We start from the raw sequence: 19,712 nt of genomic DNA on the forward strand, positions 1-19,712 counted from the left end.
GTCTCTGTCACTGTCGAAACAGCGAATAGATCATATCTAGAAGCTTTCACTCCCCTTCTCCGCTTCCCCTCCCCCCCCCCCCCCACACACACACCTTCCCGCTCCCCGGTCCAGTTTATTCACTGATTTCGAAAAAAATATCTCTCTTCTGTATAGCAGGGCCAACCCAGACTGTTTTAGACCTACCTTGTGTCAAGCGGAAAGCTTAGCTTCATTTCTCTGGGTTTGCACTGAAGGAACAAATGGGGCAGGTCTACGTGAAGGAAGCCAAACAGCAGGGTTGCTTCCCAGCATTGTCCATTGTGATGAGATGAAGTTTCTGTGGGACTGAGAGAGATCTCAGTTTGACAGAGGCTTGGGTTGTGTTATACTTCATGTTATCTTCGCTCTTCCCCTCTCACACCCACTCCTCTCCCCTCCCCTCCCCGTGCTTGTTTACTTGCCCCATTACAGCCAGAATCCAAGTGATGAAGAGTAAAAGTCAACAGCACAGAGACCTGCTCCATACTTTGAAGCTCGAGTGAGTGTAGAATATCTCTATGGCCATACAGCGGATATGGACATTCTCTAAGTTAAATGAGGTCTCTGAATAACACAGCGCATCTCTGTGAGTTGGACTGACAATGCTCTCAATGAGTTACTTGAAAGCTGCCTCTCAGTTTGTTGTGTAGTGTAGGGCACACTGGATGTCTACCCGTGAATTAGAAGTCAGAAATCCGATTGAGGAATTCATCTGATTTGTAGGAGCAAAGCTTGAATGCTTTATATTCTGAGCCCTGAGATAGCATTAATTCCTGCTAATTCACCCTCCAGTAGTAGGCATTATTAATAAGATTTTAATCTTATATTGATCCTTTTCCTTGTAATAAACACGTTTTGCCTTTACCGTAGGGTGTTGAAGGAGAGTGTAACTGTGCAGTATGTTGTGTTTTCAGTGGCTAAATTAGATCTAGCGACACAAGAAGAAAAGCCTGATATTGGTTTGTGTACTTGTCCTAAAGTGTGGTACCTAGTCATATTGCAGACACAGCCTTTACTCTTAAGTTTTGGTATCTATGCTATGATATGATACTGGACATAGCAGTATTCCCCCTAGTACTGTAATGGTGATAGCACAACTGTTTTGACATATGCCAGGACAAATTGCTAAGGTTCCATTCTTTATTTCCAAGGTTCCTGTTTAATCAATTATTCTCCCATAAATTAAAATAAACTCCTAATTTCCTGGTGATATAATTACAGAACAGGCAGTAATATTTCACCTAACCACAGTTAATTGATGCCTTTTTTGTCGTCTGTGATCTTGCCGTGTGTTTGTGGATATCACTTACATATGTCCCATCACATCCACTCTAATAATTCTTCCCTCTCTTTTCTCTTTAGCTAATTGAAGACACGTTGGAAAGAAGCTCAGCAAAGCAGGTAAATTATTATTAGATCCAGGCATGTATGCTTTCAGTGTACCAAGTTAATAATGCAATTTACTCTATAATTATGTAGAGGATTAACAGACGCTTAGCAGTAAATCCAGCAAATTTACTAAATATATGCACAAGTAGAATGTGTGTACCCTTTACTCCTGATAATGTGGCTTCTGTGTACTGATAAACACAAAGGATTGCATTATTCCTTCATTGTTGATGCTCCTTTTTACTCCCAGTACATCATGAGTAGAATGCTCTTAATGATGCTGCCCAACTTAGTGATACGGAATAAGGAACATTCCATACCTTTACTTACTGATCATGTTGCTTCTGAAAGATTTTTTTAAGGGACACATGAATAACATACACTCCGTTATGTAAAGAAATATCTTAAGCTCTCCTCCGCGTCATTGTTTGATAGACTAAGTGGAGAAGGTCTGAAGCCCAAGGTTTACTTTTAAAAGTTAAACCATTCCAAAGAGTTAATAGAAACAGGACTATGCCATTCAGCCCCTCGAGCCTGTTCCGCCATTATATAAGATCATGGCTGATCTGTACTTCAAGTCCAATTACCCACCCTTGCCCCATATCCCTTGATACCCTGACCTAGCAGGTATCTCTCCACCTCAGTCTTGACTGAGAATGATGTCTAATTTGTTCAATTGACTCACTTTCACTGTCTGTTTCTGATGATTATGATTATCATTGTTAAAATCCTGAGCTCCGGTTACATCATCGGAAATGGAGGATTTCCTGATTTGGATGAGCCAAATTTTATATCACTTGATACCATCGATGCCTCAGGGAGCTTCAGGGTGTGTGTGTGTGTTAATTCTGTTTCCGCAACTGTTGGGCTCACAAGCCATTTGCCTGATGAAGTCTTCAACACAAAACACTTAAAAATTCAAGCAACAGGGAAAGAAAGGGATATCAAACTTGAGGCTAATTCTTTGTCATGGGATGGTTTCTGAAATAATATGTCTTCCTGGCGATGGTGAGACACACTCTTTCAAGGATGAATAATAATAATAAGAATCGCCTGTGAAATAAATAGTGCCTTATCACACTGCTGAAATGTCTCTCAGTGCTTCACAGGAGTTTACTGTAAAGTGTAGTGACTGTATTTGTCAACAAAAGCAGTGGGCAATAAGCAAATAGCAATGTCCCACAAAAAGCTAGGAAGCGTATGACTAATTTTTAAAAATATATATATCGGAAGGGTTGTTGGCCAGGACCACCAAGAGACACTCCCATCAGAAGGAGTGATGGGGGCTAAAGTATTCAACTGAGTCAGATCAAAAAGCAAAATGTCACAAGCGACAAACAAATCAAATTATATTTACCCTTCTGCATGCTTGTCATAAATTTCCATCTTATTTCATGTTGTATTGATTAAATAAAATAATAAAAACCCCACGTCCACAATACAAACGGCTCTTCTGCGCATAGAGAAATTCTGCACGGATAGGAATGTAGCACTGAGCCTCTTGTGTTTGGCAATGATTATGTATCATCAGCAGAAATGGGTCAAACCAAAACAAGGGGATAATGTCTGACTGCCGGACAATGGAAAGAGGAGACAAGGTCCGAAACTGATGGACCTGGGAAATGGAGAAACAACAATGGCATTATCCGTTTATTCGCAAAATCTGGTTTAATTCAAGGGGAATCGGTACCTCTGTTAAGTTGCTAAGAAAGTCTGTCTTCACTCTGTCTATGAACATTAACAACAGCAACTATATATAGTGCCCTTCAGGTTGGATAAACATCTCAGTGTGCTTCAAAAGACAGGGATGGATGCTGAGCAAGGCTGAAGGGGGAGGGTCAGTGGGGGTACAAGGAATGCATCAGTATCATTCAGAGTAGTAATAATACTTATCCTTACACTTGAGATAGTGCGTTCACATCTGGAGAACATCTCAAAACTCTTCACAGGATATATGTAAAGTGTAGTAACTGTGTATTTTGTAGACAAAGTTTGCACACAGCAATGTGCCACACAGTCACAAAATAAATGACCAATTTTTCGGGTGGGAATTTTGGCCACGACACTCGGAAAAACTCCATTCTCAAATTTCAAATAGTGCCTCATCGATCTTGAATGTCCACCTGAACACAGATTGGACCTCAGTTAATGTCTCTTCCAAAGAATGGCACCTCTAACAAAATGTAGCACATCCCTAACACGACACTGGAGTGTCAGCCTAGAGTATGCATTCTAAATCCCGATGTGGGGCTTGAACCCACAACCTGTTGACTCAGAGGGAAGAGTGCTCCCAACTGAGCCAGGCATGACAGAAACTCGAGCAACGGAGAACTGTTATTGTATTGTTTGCACATGATACAGCCCTATCATAATTAAAATCACATTATGTTTTCCTAAACCTCTTTCCTTCCCCGAAACAACAAACACGATATTGTATGCGTTATTGATTGAAGGGAGAACCGTTCTTTATTGCTATCCACCAGTAACAGCCAGATCACTTAAAAGAAGGAAACTGTGAACAACGCGGCAATGCAAAATGTCACCTCTAATAACTCTGCCGCTATTTGAATCGAAGAAAACAAATAGTTTTTTGCTGGCGCACAGAAGTATTCACATAATTCTCCGGAGGTTAATGAGAGTTAGATCTTAATTTAAGCTCTCTTCCTCCGAATGTCGGTGTGACTGCAGTTGAAATCAGGGGTCCATTTCATCTTTTCTGAGGAAAGTTACCCTTGAGCGACCTCATAACAGCAACCCATCAGAGTGTCTGATATCCCCTCTACTGCCAAAGCAGCTGCCTGCAGCTCTATCGTTTTACTGCTAAAGGACAGCCCTGGAGTCAAACTCGTTACATGGGTCGCTCTGCAAAATATGACATCTACATCCCCCAAAACGTTTTAACAATTTGGGTTTTATTCCATTTCTCCTCTTTATGATGACTACAGCTTCAAAGGACGATAGCAATCTTGATCCATCTTAAGCTCTGGATGATTGTCCAGGAGTGTGTCAATGAGACAGATCACTGAGGCTGTATGACACCCACCTGGATGAAGTCTAGGTGAATTAAATCGATAGAAATTGAAAAGATGAAGAAGAGATTGCATATCAGAGGATTCTTCTTACAATAAAACGTTGGATTTTTCATGGGTAATTCAATCAATTTCTCAACTAGATTCAAACCAAAACCCATTAATTGGATGTTGCGCTTCAACTGGTGTTGCCTTGTAATGGGGATGTTGTTGTCCTGTCGCCCTTCCAGCTTTTTTTAAGCTCTGCACCCCTGAACATCAGAGTAAGCAATAACGTCAGTGATTTTGCTCCAGAAGGAGTCAGTGTAATGTAATTTGTATTTACATTAAAACTGAAGTTTGAGTATATTCATCTGTAATGTTCAAGATTAAATTAACGGATTCAATACCAACTTTAAAAAGGGAATTGGATAGGTACTTGAAGAGGGAAAAAAATTGCAAGGACATGGGGAAAGAGCAGGGGAGCGGGACTGATGGGACAGCTCTTGCAAAGAGCCGGCATAGGCACGATGGGCCGAATGGCCTCCTTCTATACTGTAACGTTCTGGGATTCCATATGATTCCATAATATTAACCTTCAAGGTGGGAGACTCTATATGCCTCACATAACACTTATACAAGCAGTCCTGTGACACCACTATCTTTCTCTTTACGCACAGTGAGAGACCCCTCCAGGGGCTTAAACGCACACAAAATGCTTTATGCTGCAAGACGTCTCCGGAGGCGATTTATGACAGTTTCCAATCGCCACCACAATGTCTGAATGTTTGACCTGGAAAATCCATAATAATTACTTCCTTCGTTTAGAACTGATGTGGTGAATAGCGTCTTCACACACGCAGGAGATGACTGTAAATTTCTATATAACATATATGTGCACACACATCCTACACCTGATAGAGCGCCTGTAACATCAAAATCTCAGGGCACAAATGACACACATTTCCGGTGCAACCAAAAATTGCTCTGTTGATTATAAAATAATCTTAGCATTTGATAGAGTGCCTTTTACATCATGAGGACGTCTCGAAGAGCTGTGCAGTAGTCATAATGCCACAGTTCATATAATAGCATCTTTATCAAAAGGTGTATTTTGTAGACAAACAATAGCTTTCTTCTAAACTAAGAAGTTCTGTTCACCCCAGCGAGTATTGCTCTAAATTTCATTGTTAGCAAATATAATGAATATTATAACTTGGAAAAGAAGCCTTTCTGAAGCTTTGCCCTCAATGAATCAGCTTCATTGGGTGTGGTTGATCCCGTAGGTTATTAAAACAAAATACCTTTGGGCCATTTTGGGAATGAAGGCAATTTTCACAAGGAAGCTTGAAAGATTGTGACCTATCATTCACTTAACTAAAATGAATATTGATTGTCCAAGAGAAATATTTGTTCAGGACCTGAAATCTATGAATTAGAGCCGTATTAACATAATATTATCGTTGCTATTTGTGGCTGCAATAAGTGTTTATTACGAAGTTGATTATAGATTGAGATTAATGTTTTTTTTCCACAGGAAGCATTGACCCCTCACTTTAATATATTAACGTAGAGGAAAGGATAACACTTCTACTCAGTTGGAATGAATGGTTTCTTATTCAAATCTATAATAATCATATTACACTGCAGCACAGAGCTAGTTTGTAATCGCTTCCTCGCACTGCTGTTCAAGTGTAACTATTATCTGGGAGTTTAAGCAGTGATTAGGGCTTCGACTATATTACCTGGCTGCAAATCATCTTTACTTATAAATGAACATTGTACGATAGAACGCACCTGCTCTACAATACACCCATTCTTTACCATATGTGCATAACACACCCAATCTGTACAATACTCTTTTTTTAATAATAGATAAAGCATACCATATGTGTTTTATTTATACTTCTCTCTTAATAATATATTTCTGCCTATAATGCTCCTTTTTATAACAGAGTAGATATTATAATAATAACCCTTGCATTTTGATAGAGCGCCTTATCACGTCTTTGAGACGTCTCAAAGCGCTTCACAGAATATACCGCAAAGTGTAGTGACTGTATATTTTGCGGGCGAAATGCCACTTTGTGCTGTAAACTTTCCATGGTTCTGTAACAATTTTCTGCCCATTATCCAACCTGTATTAGGAAGCCCGAACAGACACTGCTCAGGATCAGCTGTAAGCAGGATTACCTTGAACTTTCGGTTGACAGGAGTAAGGGCAGAGTTGTTGAAATTGGGCTACCACTGGCCTAGTCTAGTGAATGCACACCAGCAGCTCTGGTAAAAGCGAGTGATAATAGTAATCCTTGATAACACGCATTTGAACTGCGTTTGAACTTATGAGAACAATGGATGAAAGAAACGCCAGACGATGACACTGTCCGAGACACCGAGCTGTGCAGCCAGATGTGGATTCTGCAAGGTTTTGTCGCTGGTATTGTGTATTGATTTGGTTCAATTGATTGCGGAATGTTTAGGTGTAGCTGCAGCATCTCTTGTGGTCTTGGCATGGACCTGGAGTCTAACAAGCTCCAGCAATTTCTGTGGTGCTGTTCCAGTCATGATCTTATCTGCAGCTCGGCCAAATCTACTCTTGTGCAACACACACCCCTGAAACACCTTTTATCTGTCTGCAGTGCACTTGTGCACAACACTTTTCGACGGCTTCCAGATATGCTGCCCAACTCTAACTATAACACTCGTGCCAGTTCCCACTGTTCACGGATGGAACGGAGAAATGATATAAAACACCCTTTGTAAAACTATCTCCGATTATATTAACAATAATATAATACTTACATTTCATATTGCAGGCTCTTCAAGTTAGGAGGGAGTCTCAAAGCACTTCACAATATATTCGGTAAAGTGTAGCCACAGTGTGTTTTTGAGGGTATACTGCCAAATAATATACAATATTTACAATTTACACTGAAATCTACATTGATAGTTTGCATTTCATGTTGGGAGACGTTAAACATGAAACATAATACCAGCGACAACATGAATTGCAAACTATCAATGTAAATTTCTATTGTGTACATAGCAATCACTGGTTATAGTTCTACAAATAGAGAAACTTTACCAAACCTCACCCTGAATGAACCTCATTTTTCTTTGAATGGCCCCACGGGAGTGTATTATGCAAGGGACCTCCTTTGTATTTGTTTCAATTAGGGTTATGGAATTAATTAAGAGGACCTGATGCCTTTGATGCTTTGATTTCTTTTGCAATTTGGGCTCGAGAATCAACTGGAGCTTTACAATTCTCATTCTCGAAACTATTCTGTGCATGTACCCTTGCCACCTCAATTCATCAGGTAATCCCTGATCACCAGCAAATCACCACAGAGTATCATTCACAAATTGTAAAGAAGGAACTTGTATTTTGTACAGAAACTAATCGTGGCTCAACATCTCAAAGTGCATCACCAGTAATTACAGTCAAGGGAAGTGACTCTTTTTTCAGTTGGACAATATAGTACGTCTATCCAGATAAGTGAGGTTGCTTTGAGTGGGTTGGAGCAATGTTCCCTCAAACAAGTGAATTCTCAGTCAGTCTCAACTTATTCAATTTAATTAGAATTAATATTTCTTAACGGGATCGTTTAATGGACCCCGTTATTTATTGAGTATGAATTTTCTTTTTGGTTTAATCTTCTGCCGTGTTTCGCCCACAAAGTATACAGTCAATTCACTTGTGAAGCGCTTTGAGATGTCTCGAAGACGTGATAAGGTACTATATCAAATGCCATGGATTATAATTATTATTATTATTATTATTATCTTGGTTCCAAATACAAATCAAAGGACCTTCACCTCAAAAACGAATGAATTAATCTTTTTGCGGGACTGTGGTGTTGCAATAAACACCGAACAAATATTGTGTCGGACAGATTTAGCTTTTAAACAATGGCGAATTCTATATATTTCACTGGGGATTTGCCATGAGCAGTCGAAACTTACAAAGTGTTGTGGAGCCATTCATCAAGGGGTGTTAATCATGTTCTTGGAGTGAAATAGAGAGCCGGTAAGGATCAGATGGAAGATGACATAGACTGATTGCATTATTAGGGTCAGGGCCACAAACCACAGTAACGCATTGCATTCATATCTGTTTGAGACACACAGAAGGCTCATGAGTGATGAGGAGCTGGATCATGAGCATATAGTGCAGTTGGTGTGTAGGTACAGGCGAGTTTATCCTTCTCAATTAACCTTTAGGACCACTGATTTGGATCACAAGGATTCTGTTACTCAGTCATGTCATTAGCCGTGACAACATTTAGCAACCGAACACAATCGTACCGCAGTATTTAAGGGGAACTGCAAGAACTATCCACCTCCGGGTGCTTTTTGAAATTGTAATTGTGCTGGGTGTTTTACTAAAGTCATTTAAACATATACCGAAGCCCCATTAAACATTCGTTTAGATTTTAGCAATCTTCCACTTCGATAAATGTATATTTATAAACTCTGAATAATTTGGAGATTTGCACTCATGGACAAGGATCTGTAGCTATAATTGTTGAGTAATATTTTTGAATTACTGTTACAAAGAATTGTTGGAAAAGAATAATGTCACAGCAGGGGAATGAAACATTTTTCCTCTTTTCTTACCCCGTGGTAGAGTACTGCTCAACCAAATCATTTGTTGCATTGCTTAGAACTCGTTCAATTCTATACTAACAATGTGCCTTTGTCTGAATGTCAGCATAGAGCTCTCTATTGCACCCACATGTGTTCATCCTTAAAGTCTCTTTGGGCAGCCCTGGCTAATCTGATACCCTATAGGGCTGATTTATGGGTTGTTTTCTGTGGTGGACTTTTGACCAATATGTTATGATTTGGACTTGTCTAAATTCATTTCACTTAGGACCTCCGCAGCTGCAAGAGAGGGTAGACTGTCATCTCATCAGTCTAAAGTGGTGAGGAGTTTATTTATCAGAGAGAGGACAGCTGTTACTGTCTTGTGCTTTACAAATAATTTGGGGCAGGTTGAACCTGACCAATTCAGATTGTTGCTAGGGCTAGTTTTTTTGTGGGATGGGTGGGGAGAAGAATATCTGGTGAAACAGAAGAATAAACACACTAGAATAGGAACATGGAAAATATGTGCTCATAATAATAACAATCTATTCATTTGATGCTGATAATCTTAAGAATGTCTCACAGTGCTTCAATGCTTCTGTAAAGAGTAGTGACTGTGTGTATATATATATGTATATATATAGGCAAATGTCCCTAGTGAAACAAGAAGAAAATAAAGCAAATGAGTCAATCAAGATCCACAATTAACTTCACCAAAAATGTCTTCAGCTATTTATTTTTCAAAGTTTACTCATACAGCTCCTACCCTAGGAGGATGTGTGCTGGCTGATATCATCTTAAGCTTTTATTTTATTGCAACAGACACCACCGCATTGGGATCTCACGCTCACTGCTTCTAAGTTGCATAAATGTGTTGGATAATAACTCACAATTTGCAACCAACGTGCATCTTTTCAAAATAAATCATGTCAAGCTAGATTTGTACTTTCTTGAAGTAGCACAAAGTTCTCAGAGGACACAGTGGCAAGGAGACTGGGTGCCAAAATAGGACTTTGGCTTGAGTCCAGCCCCAGACAGTAGGGATCAAAGTTTCCTTTCTTGGATAGCTGTAAGGACAAATTGGTTGCAGCATCCAAGAGACTTTCTATGTATAAGTCTCATGTGCAAAACAAATCAGATGACACACTCCCTCAACACCAAACTCTTTAATTGGTCTCAATGAGGGGGGAAATGGATGGGAATTACTGCCCCCATTCTGCCTGTTCAATGTGACTTTTCATTGGCTGGTGAACAGATTATATATGTTTGCTAAATTGCTTCTCTTTAATACCCAATGGCCTCACTGCTACAGAGGCACATGACTAGTAATGAGCCATTGTATAAATCCTTCACTCTTTTTCTCCCTCTCTTCCTCTGTCCTCCATTATGCTTCTGTAAAGCTTGGCCACAGGTCAAGGCATCCTAGGCCGACAGCAGATAGATTGACGTTTTGGGATCTGAGAAAGCTAAGAGAACGGGAAAAGTGAGCAGCATGTCAACATTCTCTTTTGTTTGCTCAGCCAAGTGTCTAACATGTGCTGAAACCTGTTGCTGTGCTTTAGAGAATCTAAACCAACTGTGAAGTTCCGTGCTTCCCACCTGCACTTGGAAATTCCAGAGCTATTTATTAGATGGAAATGCGCACCCTTCCCCTAGAGAGACTCATCCTGCTTACCTAATACCGCAAAGTATTGGGGGGGGGGGGTTGGCAAAAAACTCTTAAGCCTTGGGGTAACTGCTGGAGTCTAACCAGCTAAAACTGCATAAGTTGCCATTGAGAGCACTGCCTGATGAGCTTTCCTGCTGCTTGTCCAGCTGGGACCGTCCTAACCATTAGGGTGTTGGCTTGCATGGTTAATGGGAGCTGAGTGGGAAAAGTTCCTGTCCCCAGTGACTGGTCGGCCCTTCCAGGTCCTGCCGATGAGCCAGGCTGGGCTATGCTGTCATCAGCAGTGAGTGCCCTGGAATACTGCGGATCCACCTGGCTCAGGAACCTGACTAGAGACCATTGATTCCGGCACTCTGTTGCCAAGCATGTCATCTGTATAGGGGCCTTGCTGTCCTTGAAGAGGCAAGCTTGACCGGAGTGCCCTTTGTTGTCCTTCAGGACAGTGTCCAGACAAAGGTTGGTTGGAATGTGAATTTCAGACTAAATCTCTGCTCCTGTGTCCTCGGTTTACCCCGTCAGTTGGGCAGTTTCCAAAGTTCTTTGCCACTGTGAGCAGTGATGGGTTTGCTTGTAGCCTTGGTACCGAAAGGGTTGATGATCCTTTCCCCCCCAACCCCCCCAACGTGTACCTTCGAATCGGTGCAGCGTCAAGCAGCCTGCAGTTTGCACAGATGGAATTGCTCACATGAGAAAGACTGAACCACAAAAATTCTGTCTGCTCTCCAATTTAGCACTTCTGAGGCAAGAAAGAAAAGCAACAGATAGAAATAAGAGACAGTAGACTAAAGTAATCCATCCAGACAAAGGAAAAGAAACTAGCTGTGCCCGGGAGTCAGAAACCTTACCCGTAGTCAGTCATCCTACGTGGAAACATTTCTGCGAATATTTCTTATTAGGTTTTCTAGCCCATAAGTAACCAGCTAAGGCGGTGGCCCCAGATATGTGGATAGGCCTTCAGCTGCTTTGGCCTTTTGGGACTTCTTGTTCTGCCACTGGAAGTGAGTTAGTAACGTAACACACAGCTGTAAAAGAGCCATTTCAAAGGAAGAGCTCCGTTAACCTCTGAACACCATTTCAATGATCCCTTACTGAATTTCTTTGCTCATTAGATGGGGGGGGAAACGGTCTTGCCAGCAAGTGACTTTGAACAAAGATAGGTAGTGCCCGAGCGCAATGAAAATGAGCGGACATGAGCTGACTTTTAATGTGAAAGTTTGCGCTCCTCCAGCCTTCATACGAAATTGTAGGTCAAAGAGTAGCGAGGCTTGTTTTAAACTCTGGACCCAGAATGATACTGCTTTCAAAAGCCTGGGAGCTGTAGAGATATGATATGAGCTGACCGTATCTGAGCCACATACCAACTCTGCCGCCAGTGCCCCCAACCTTTTGCAATGCTTGTTACAGCAGTGAAGATGATCAGAGCCTGGCCTGGTTTACAATATTCACAGTGGGACAGATTTCTTCTGCTGCTGCGAGTGTTTACGATCACAAGATTGCTAGCATGGAAGAGACACGAAACTCGGGGAAAATCTGACCTGAGTTTTCCTGTTGCGTTGGTATGGGGTTACATCGGCAGACATTGCCCGAACCATCTTCGCACTCGTGGCTGTAAAATTTATATTGCTGTAATGTTGGCAGCCCATCAACGGCAACGACAGTTTTTATTTTAAGTTTTTTTTGGTCAGCCGGGTGTCCAATACCTACAGACGCCCATCACCATTGCTTAAGAGTCTCCAAACCAAACTGAGAATTCCATGCAGCCCACCTGCACGTGGAAACCCCAGAGATAGACTGTTGGAGTGGAATGCGCTCTCTCTCTCTCTCTCTCTCCTGCTTAACTAATTCCGTAAAGTATTAGGCGCAGGTTGGCAAGAGCCAAGGCTTGGGGGAGTGTGAGTTGAGGTAATTGCTGATGTATAACGAGCTGGAGTCTTAACAGCAACACAGCAAGCTCTTACAGTATGGGGATGATAGGAATCCATAGTTTCAATTGGATTGATTGTGCTTTGAAACTGCAAGCTCTTTATTCGACTTAAGGTGTGTGCAGAAAATAGCAACTTTCGAAACTCACAGTGGCTGTCTGATTTACAGAAACCTGCCCCTACCAAACTCTTCCAACAAGCATAGCGTGGGTGAAAATTTGCGGTTGTTTCCTTTGTGTTCCGTAACAAGATGAATGCACTAAGGAACGCGGCAAGATGTTACCCCTGTATACCAAAGGAAATGGACACAACCCTACAGAACCGTCCATTTTCTATGCAGAACAATGGTCTTTATTCAGTTGCGTGCGATATAAGCAAAGCTGTAAGGTTATCACCTGCCAATTTTTAGCCATGTGGTATTTTAAATGCTCTCGGACCAGTATTTGCAAGGAAATATCTCTCTTAACCGGTGCGTGCTCCAACAGTACCAAGCTCTGCTATGCACAGTGAACTGGAAAGATGGCAAAACAAGCATGAAATTCCAAGAGAGTGATTTCTTTTCTGCTGGATTAGTTTCGGGGAATTCCAGAATTCCTGCTAATTGTTATCCTGCGGGATCTGAGCGTTCCTGAAAAGACACAATGTGTTTCTCTCGAAAGCTCTGCATCTAATCTCTTACTTGCAAAGGGGAAAAAAAATTAGGTGAAAGGCCCATGTGTGGTTTTCCTGCCCTCCCTTTCCCCTACTTGGAGTCCTGTAGCTCAGTGGTTAGAGTGCGAGCCTCGTAAGCGAGAGGACCTTGGTTCGGTTCCCAGGCAGGGTGAAATGTTGGGCAAGTTTCCTTACTCCAGACGCCTCTCAGCATTAAGTAGGAACCCGGATGTTAGTTGATGGGTAGGTCGCTTTTCTGGGGGTAATAATCACTTCAAAACAAAAATAAATTTAAAAAAATAAGAATAATTTGGTCACTCAACCCACGACTGTTTGTGGGACACTGCGTAATTGGCTGCCATGTTTTGACCATAAAATACACAGTCAGTTAATTAACTTTACAGTATATTCTGTGAAGTGCTTTGAGGCAGTCTCAAAGACGTGATAAGGTGCTATATCAAATGCAAGGATTATTATTATTAGTTGGCAGGATTATACTGGGATTCTCTTCCACGTAATGCAAGTCTGCTCTGAATGGCAGCTGGAACGACACTGAGGTACCATTGCAATGCATTCCCGCCTGAACAGTTGACACTGTGACTTAATTTTGTTTAATTTGCGGTTTTCTTTGATTTATGATCGCACCCTGGATTGTGTAATGTGTGTCGGGTACACAGAAGGAAGTTCTCAATGTTCCCCCTTGTATAATCCTATTTTAACATAAATTTAAATGCACGTTTATTTTGGAAAAGTCGCGAGTAGCATTCACGTGACTGTATTTTCAAAACGACCCTAAAGAATTATTTTCTCTGAAAGAAAACTGTTCAAGATCAGCAAGATTGTTTTTCTGTGTGTGTGTGTGGGTGTGAAGACAGCCGGCATTGCGTGTGTTAATTCAACCACAAGCTTCATATGGAATTAATCCAAAATGAAATTGCTGAGCGTCAATGGAGGGAACATACTTCTGTAGAGCTTGTCCTCTGTGACAATTACGCTCTAAGGTTGAATTGGAACCAGTGATATTCACTTTAAGATGGGACGCTCAACTGTCTAATAAGTCACTTTTCCAATCGATCCCTTTGTTATCGCTTCTATAAAAAGCTAAACAGTATTTTATCAGTCAGGTCAAATATTATATTAACAGCTGAGGAAAGCTATTACATTTAGGACTTAATGACTCTCCATTGCTCTCTACTTGAGTCATTTGATATGGATGTGATTTTAGTGCTTAGTAATTCAGGGCGAAGAGACACAGAGCAATTTTTTTCCCCCCTTCTCTCATTTTAAACAAGTAAAAACAACAGAAAACTGAAACGAAAGCGTTCGCTTTTAATACTCTGAGATTCACAAAGTCATTCTTACTGATACAAAGAAGACACAGGAAACACAGACTTGTGCCCTCGCTGTCCTCTTTAGACAGGGATTCTCAGCAGGGCTTTGGGTCTGGTGAGAGCCTGAGAGGCACTGGGACAAAGGTGAAGAGGAATTGGCACCTGGGAACCAGAACGTTTGTGAGCATCCAAACAGATTTATTTCAAGAAAGATTCCAGGATTTTTTTTAAACTGGTCAAGTTGTACAAATAGTGATAGATTACAGAGCAGGGCTGCTGGACTAAAGAATGATGATACTCGCCTTATTCTTGGCAATTGCTGGGGTCTGCTGCTACATGTCCTTATGTCTGTAAAATACTCCGAGCCTCACAAGAGCTCAGTGAAGTGTTAAGAGAAGCTTTGCTCAAGCTCACTGTTTGCAGATAGCACAAAGGCTTCAGGACATGCATCAGCTGTGCTATATGTCTGGTTGATATGGCTTCTTCTCCCTCATTGCCATGATCTCTAATACACTAAAATAGAACTGGATTTAAACAAACGAAGTCCTGTGCTCGGTCTATTGTGGACAGTTGAGGTATGGTCTCTTTGAGCCTAAAGCCTCTGAGGAACCTTGGGTTAGATTTTGAATAACAACTAGAGGTGCCGTTGGGGTTTTATTTGGGGGGCTTTTTTTTAGCTTCGTTCGTAGAACGTACAAATTGAGCTCCTTGTGAACTAGCTTATTTCACGGAGATAGGACAGGCTTTGCATCAATCAATCTACCCTGACTTACTCTGTGTGTAATGCATGAAAATCATTCTGATCACAAGGACCGGGTGTGTGCCCATCGCCCACTAGACACAAAGGAAGCTTGGACCATTGGTTTTGTTTGGAACGTTTACATTGCCTGTAATGTCTTTGCGCTGGTGAAAGATCTGGCCCATTAGGCAACAGTTTCATTCTGTCTGTATCCACAGGTTAGTGTTGGGAAGTGCATGAGAGGGGGACACTCTTTAAGTTAATGCTCTTGTTAGGCAGTGTTGCCCATTGACTGGTGTGATTTTACTGTAAAGATGCCCAGTTTGATAGTTCAGGAGAGGAAGGCATAGGGGCATAGACCATCTACAATGTTAGCAAACTGAGTGACTAGACAGAGCAGATTAAATCAGCAATGGAGGGGGAGAGAGACAGACAGATACACAGAGAGAGAGAGGCTAAGGTGCCGTTTGTACAGGGACACCAGGCAGATAGCAGACTAATAACTTATAGACAGCTCCATCCAGATTCTATTTCTTCCTTTTGAGCCCCGTGAACAATTCATTTAGAGCCACAATCCCTATGTTTGGAAATAATTTCAATTCAGTGATGTGAAAGATGGTCCACTCTGCCATTGCAGGCAGGAGACAGTCAGGATTGCTTTTCTCTTGCTCGCTCTCTTTCTCCGAGTATACATACAGGCTTTTCAAACAAACACAATATCATAATTGGTTTTATTCAGCTGAAAGCTCTTCCCAAATGAGTTCCACTGAGAAGGTGTTTAGTCAATCTGTCAGATCTTATAATGTGTGATACAGATAGCGATGTAAGTGTGTGTGTTGTTCACTTACTCACATTGTTGTTTGAGTGGTGTCTTGCTTGTACAAAAACTGGTAGCTATCAGATTCAACCCGAGGGAAACACTCGAATGAGACCCTATCAGCAATACAAAAAAAAATCAAAAAGCTAGCAGGATAAAGAGAAATCATTTTTTATTGGTTTGGGTGGGAGTGAAAGAAATCATTATGTAGCTGGAATATAACTTCAAGCTTTTCCGATTTAATGTGGTGTTAAAATGCTGTTTGCAGTGTTGTGGTACTGAGACCAATCTGTTCTGAAGGTGTTACTCTCCAAAGGCTTTTAAACTTTACAGAGTTTTCTCAAAGCTTTGTTTTTTTAGCCTCCTATCGCCCAAACACAATTCAGATTCCCCTGTTGTTTTTTTCTCTCTCTGGCTTGCTCTGTCTCTCTCTCTCTGAGAGATTCCAATGACCTAGACCATATTATTGTGAGGAGGCTGACTCACAACCTCATGGAATCTGACTCACTCATGTCTGAAAGACCCAATTTAGTCTCTGTGACCCTCAAGGGTAGTTACTACACCTGCCTCTCACTTCAAAACAGACTGCAATTATGCAAATATAGAATGGCAAGTGTTAACACACAGAAGTTTTTACTTGTGTTGGTCTGACTGAGTGGTGTTACCCGGCATATAATTAAATACTGTATCGCGTTGCCAAAAAATCCAACTGGACCCTGAGAATTCTACAAAATGACTTGGAGTTATTACTCCAAATCTGATTCAACTCAACACAAAGACGTTGATGTTTAGAGGAATTGAGTCATCTTCCATCATGTTAGATTGCAAGTGGGAGGAGAACAGGGGCATCGAAGAATACAATGAAAGGGTTGATGAGTAACCATGTCAATTATCTCCACAGCACTTAACAACGTCATTATTACGATAACTTAGACCGAATAAAAGTTTTCTTTTGGGGAAAAAAAACTAAACATAGCGAACATTTGTGCTGCTGGGTGATCAAGGATCTGCCATGCGAACTGTTATTCCATGGCAAGGAGAGTAAAATACCACACAGGGCACTGCCAGGACACAATCCATCCCCAAAACCACATAATTTTATGGCTTTAAAATTGCTCATGTTTATGGTATGCTACTTGTTTGAGGTTTGCTGCTGGATGAGGTGTTTTGGTCGAGCAGATCCTCCCAATCGATGGGCAGTTTAAAGGTGTGGAAGGTGGGGGGAGCGTTTGAAATCTGCCAATGAACGGAAATTGAATAAGTACAATCAGCCAAACCCAACAGAGGATCAAGCCCACGCCTAAAGGCAAACTCAGCCCAAACCAACTCAGCTCAAACTAAGGCAAGGTGATGTCAAACCCAACCCAAACCAATCCTTGCCAAATCCAAGCCCCGGAGCCCAGACAGAAAAGTTTTGTGCAACCAGCATTGTCATTATTATCATAGATCAATTAATCTAACAGATTCACATACACAACATTCATGTATGAAAAGATGATGTACCTGTTTAATCAATCTCTCAGGGGTTTAAGAACTAGATTCCACAATTAGACCAAACGGTCTTTTCTTGTTCTAAACTCATTTATCTTATGCTTCTCTCTTTGCTGATAAAAGGCAAGATACTGTACTTTAAATTGAAGCACAATTGCAATCTCAAGTCTGCTTACTTTGGTTCTTTAGGAGATATTTCCTTCAATTTACACAGTAATATTTCACAAGGAGTGAGGGTTACTGACTGTGAAACATTTCAAGGTTGAGGTTGATTCAATGGGGTAATAAAGGGGTGGCAGCACTGTAATTTGTGTGGCATTTGTTTCATCGGCGTGTAAAGAGTGTCCACTGTGGAATTTCTGTTTAATATCAGGGTAAGAGTTGAAGCTCAAGTCACAATATTTGTTCTGTAGCCATATGTCGTTCCACCTTTTTGGCAGAGCACAATAAAGTCTCTTATCGCTGGCAAGCATCCAAAGCATGAATGGCCAATAACCTGACTAATTTCATAAATTTTAGGTTGCGTTGTCAAGTAACAAATGTACAGAGCCTGAAATGAAAGCTTAATCTGCGAGCACTTAGTGTAGTTACAAGCACTGGGAGTTTAAAGCATCTGGCTATTACTACTGCCCATATTCGATGATAGCATTGCTCCCAGATCTGTAGGATTTCTATAGTAACGAATCTCTGACTCAGGTAAGGGTTCAGAAGGCTGCTCGCTAATCCATGAGTTACTCACTGTGGCTTTCCTCACCCTTTGCCTTTTAAAACATCCCTAGAATCGTATAACATTACCTATTACGAGGCAAGGGCGGGTAATTGGAGTTGAGGTACAGACTCTGCCACTGTCGAGCGCTCCCGGACCTTACCCCTCGTGAAGGGTGCTACATGAATGCAAGTTGTTGTTGTAGGTTGGTTCCTATATTTCAATGGATGCTGTTTGTGTGTGGGGAGTGGGGGTGATGTGAAAGACACTTGGGCAACTCACAATCATTTTCAGTGAGGAGTAACCTACAATTTAATCACTAAGTGGCTTGGCAAAAATGCCACTCAGCGATGTACTTTTTCTTCTCCTGTTGGAATAGAGAATTGGTTTCTCTTTTGTAACATAGGGCGATATAATCAGCCGAGGGCTGTAAACGTTATCACAGCACTTTTGCTCCATACCCAAAGTTCCAAGCTGGTGGGTCAAATTTAGCCCAAAGCTCTGTTATCATTCCCCACAATGAGAGTTCCTGTCATTTGGACAGGGGGATTGCTTGCTCCCGGTCCTCTCCTTTACTCACATCCAACTTGTAGAATCAGGAGGAAGGTTGTGGTTTTACGAGGAGTGACTTGCTAGTTCTCGCAGTTGCTTCTTGCCACTGATTCAAGTGCACATGTTTACTCTCTGTGTATGGATGTTTACGAGTCTCTCTGTTCTGGTGCTAGACTTTGCTCAGATTGGTATCTGGGAAAACTCTAGTGATCTTAATGCAGCCCTGAGCTACAAGGCTGATCAGGCCATCACCCGTGATGTATTGCAATCTTTATGGCCTTGTTATTCTCCTTCTCCAGATCAATGACCAATGACTGGTGTTTCAGGGCAGACATTGAGTGGCCTGCATTTTAATGCCAGTGTTTTCCGCGCAATTTCTCGTCGAAAGTCGTTGCCTGTACCTTGCAGCACGGCTGGCTCGAAAAAAGGGCTGGATCTCGCTTCAAAAGATTCCCTCAGCACCACTAGTGGAAGCAATGTCAGAGGCAACCGTACAATGGCTGCCTCTGGCCATCAGGGGCTTCCATTATGTTTCCAGTTGGGTTGGTTAGGGTGATGAAACATTCAGGATTCTTCTTTGACTCCTTCCCAAACTTGTTGACATTGAGTGAGAAGAAGAATGGGCTTAGCTCCATTACCGTCCGTGGTCAAAGTCCGTACAAGCCCCTACCTACGTCCAGAATGGGCACTGGTCTCCCTGATGGTCCAATGTGTGTGTATAAAGGCACAAGGCCATACACGTCGCAGGTTGGATCTCAGCCAAAACTGCTCCAATTGACCTCAGAGGCTTTTTTTTCACAACCAGGAGCCCTTTGCTGTCCAGGCT

General features: G+C 41.6%; 1 long non-coding RNA gene across 1 annotated transcript in view; it reads left to right on the forward strand.

Moving 5' to 3' along the window:
• LOC121850371 overlaps positions 1-19,712 on the forward strand; it is a 117,144-nt gene that overhangs the window by 85,690 nt on the left and 11,742 nt on the right. Inside the window, exon 2 of the long non-coding RNA XR_006085565.1 lies at positions 1,384-1,422. This is a non-coding gene — a long non-coding RNA (uncharacterized LOC121850371). The remainder of the gene's footprint in view (positions 1-1,383; positions 1,423-19,712) is intronic.

The sequence above is a fragment of the Callorhinchus milii genome, unplaced genomic scaffold (genome assembly GCF_018977255.1).
Source record: "Callorhinchus milii isolate IMCB2004 unplaced genomic scaffold, IMCB_Cmil_1.0 Scaffold18, whole genome shotgun sequence".
In the NCBI taxonomy this organism is placed as follows: domain Eukaryota; kingdom Metazoa; phylum Chordata; class Chondrichthyes; order Chimaeriformes; family Callorhinchidae; genus Callorhinchus; species Callorhinchus milii.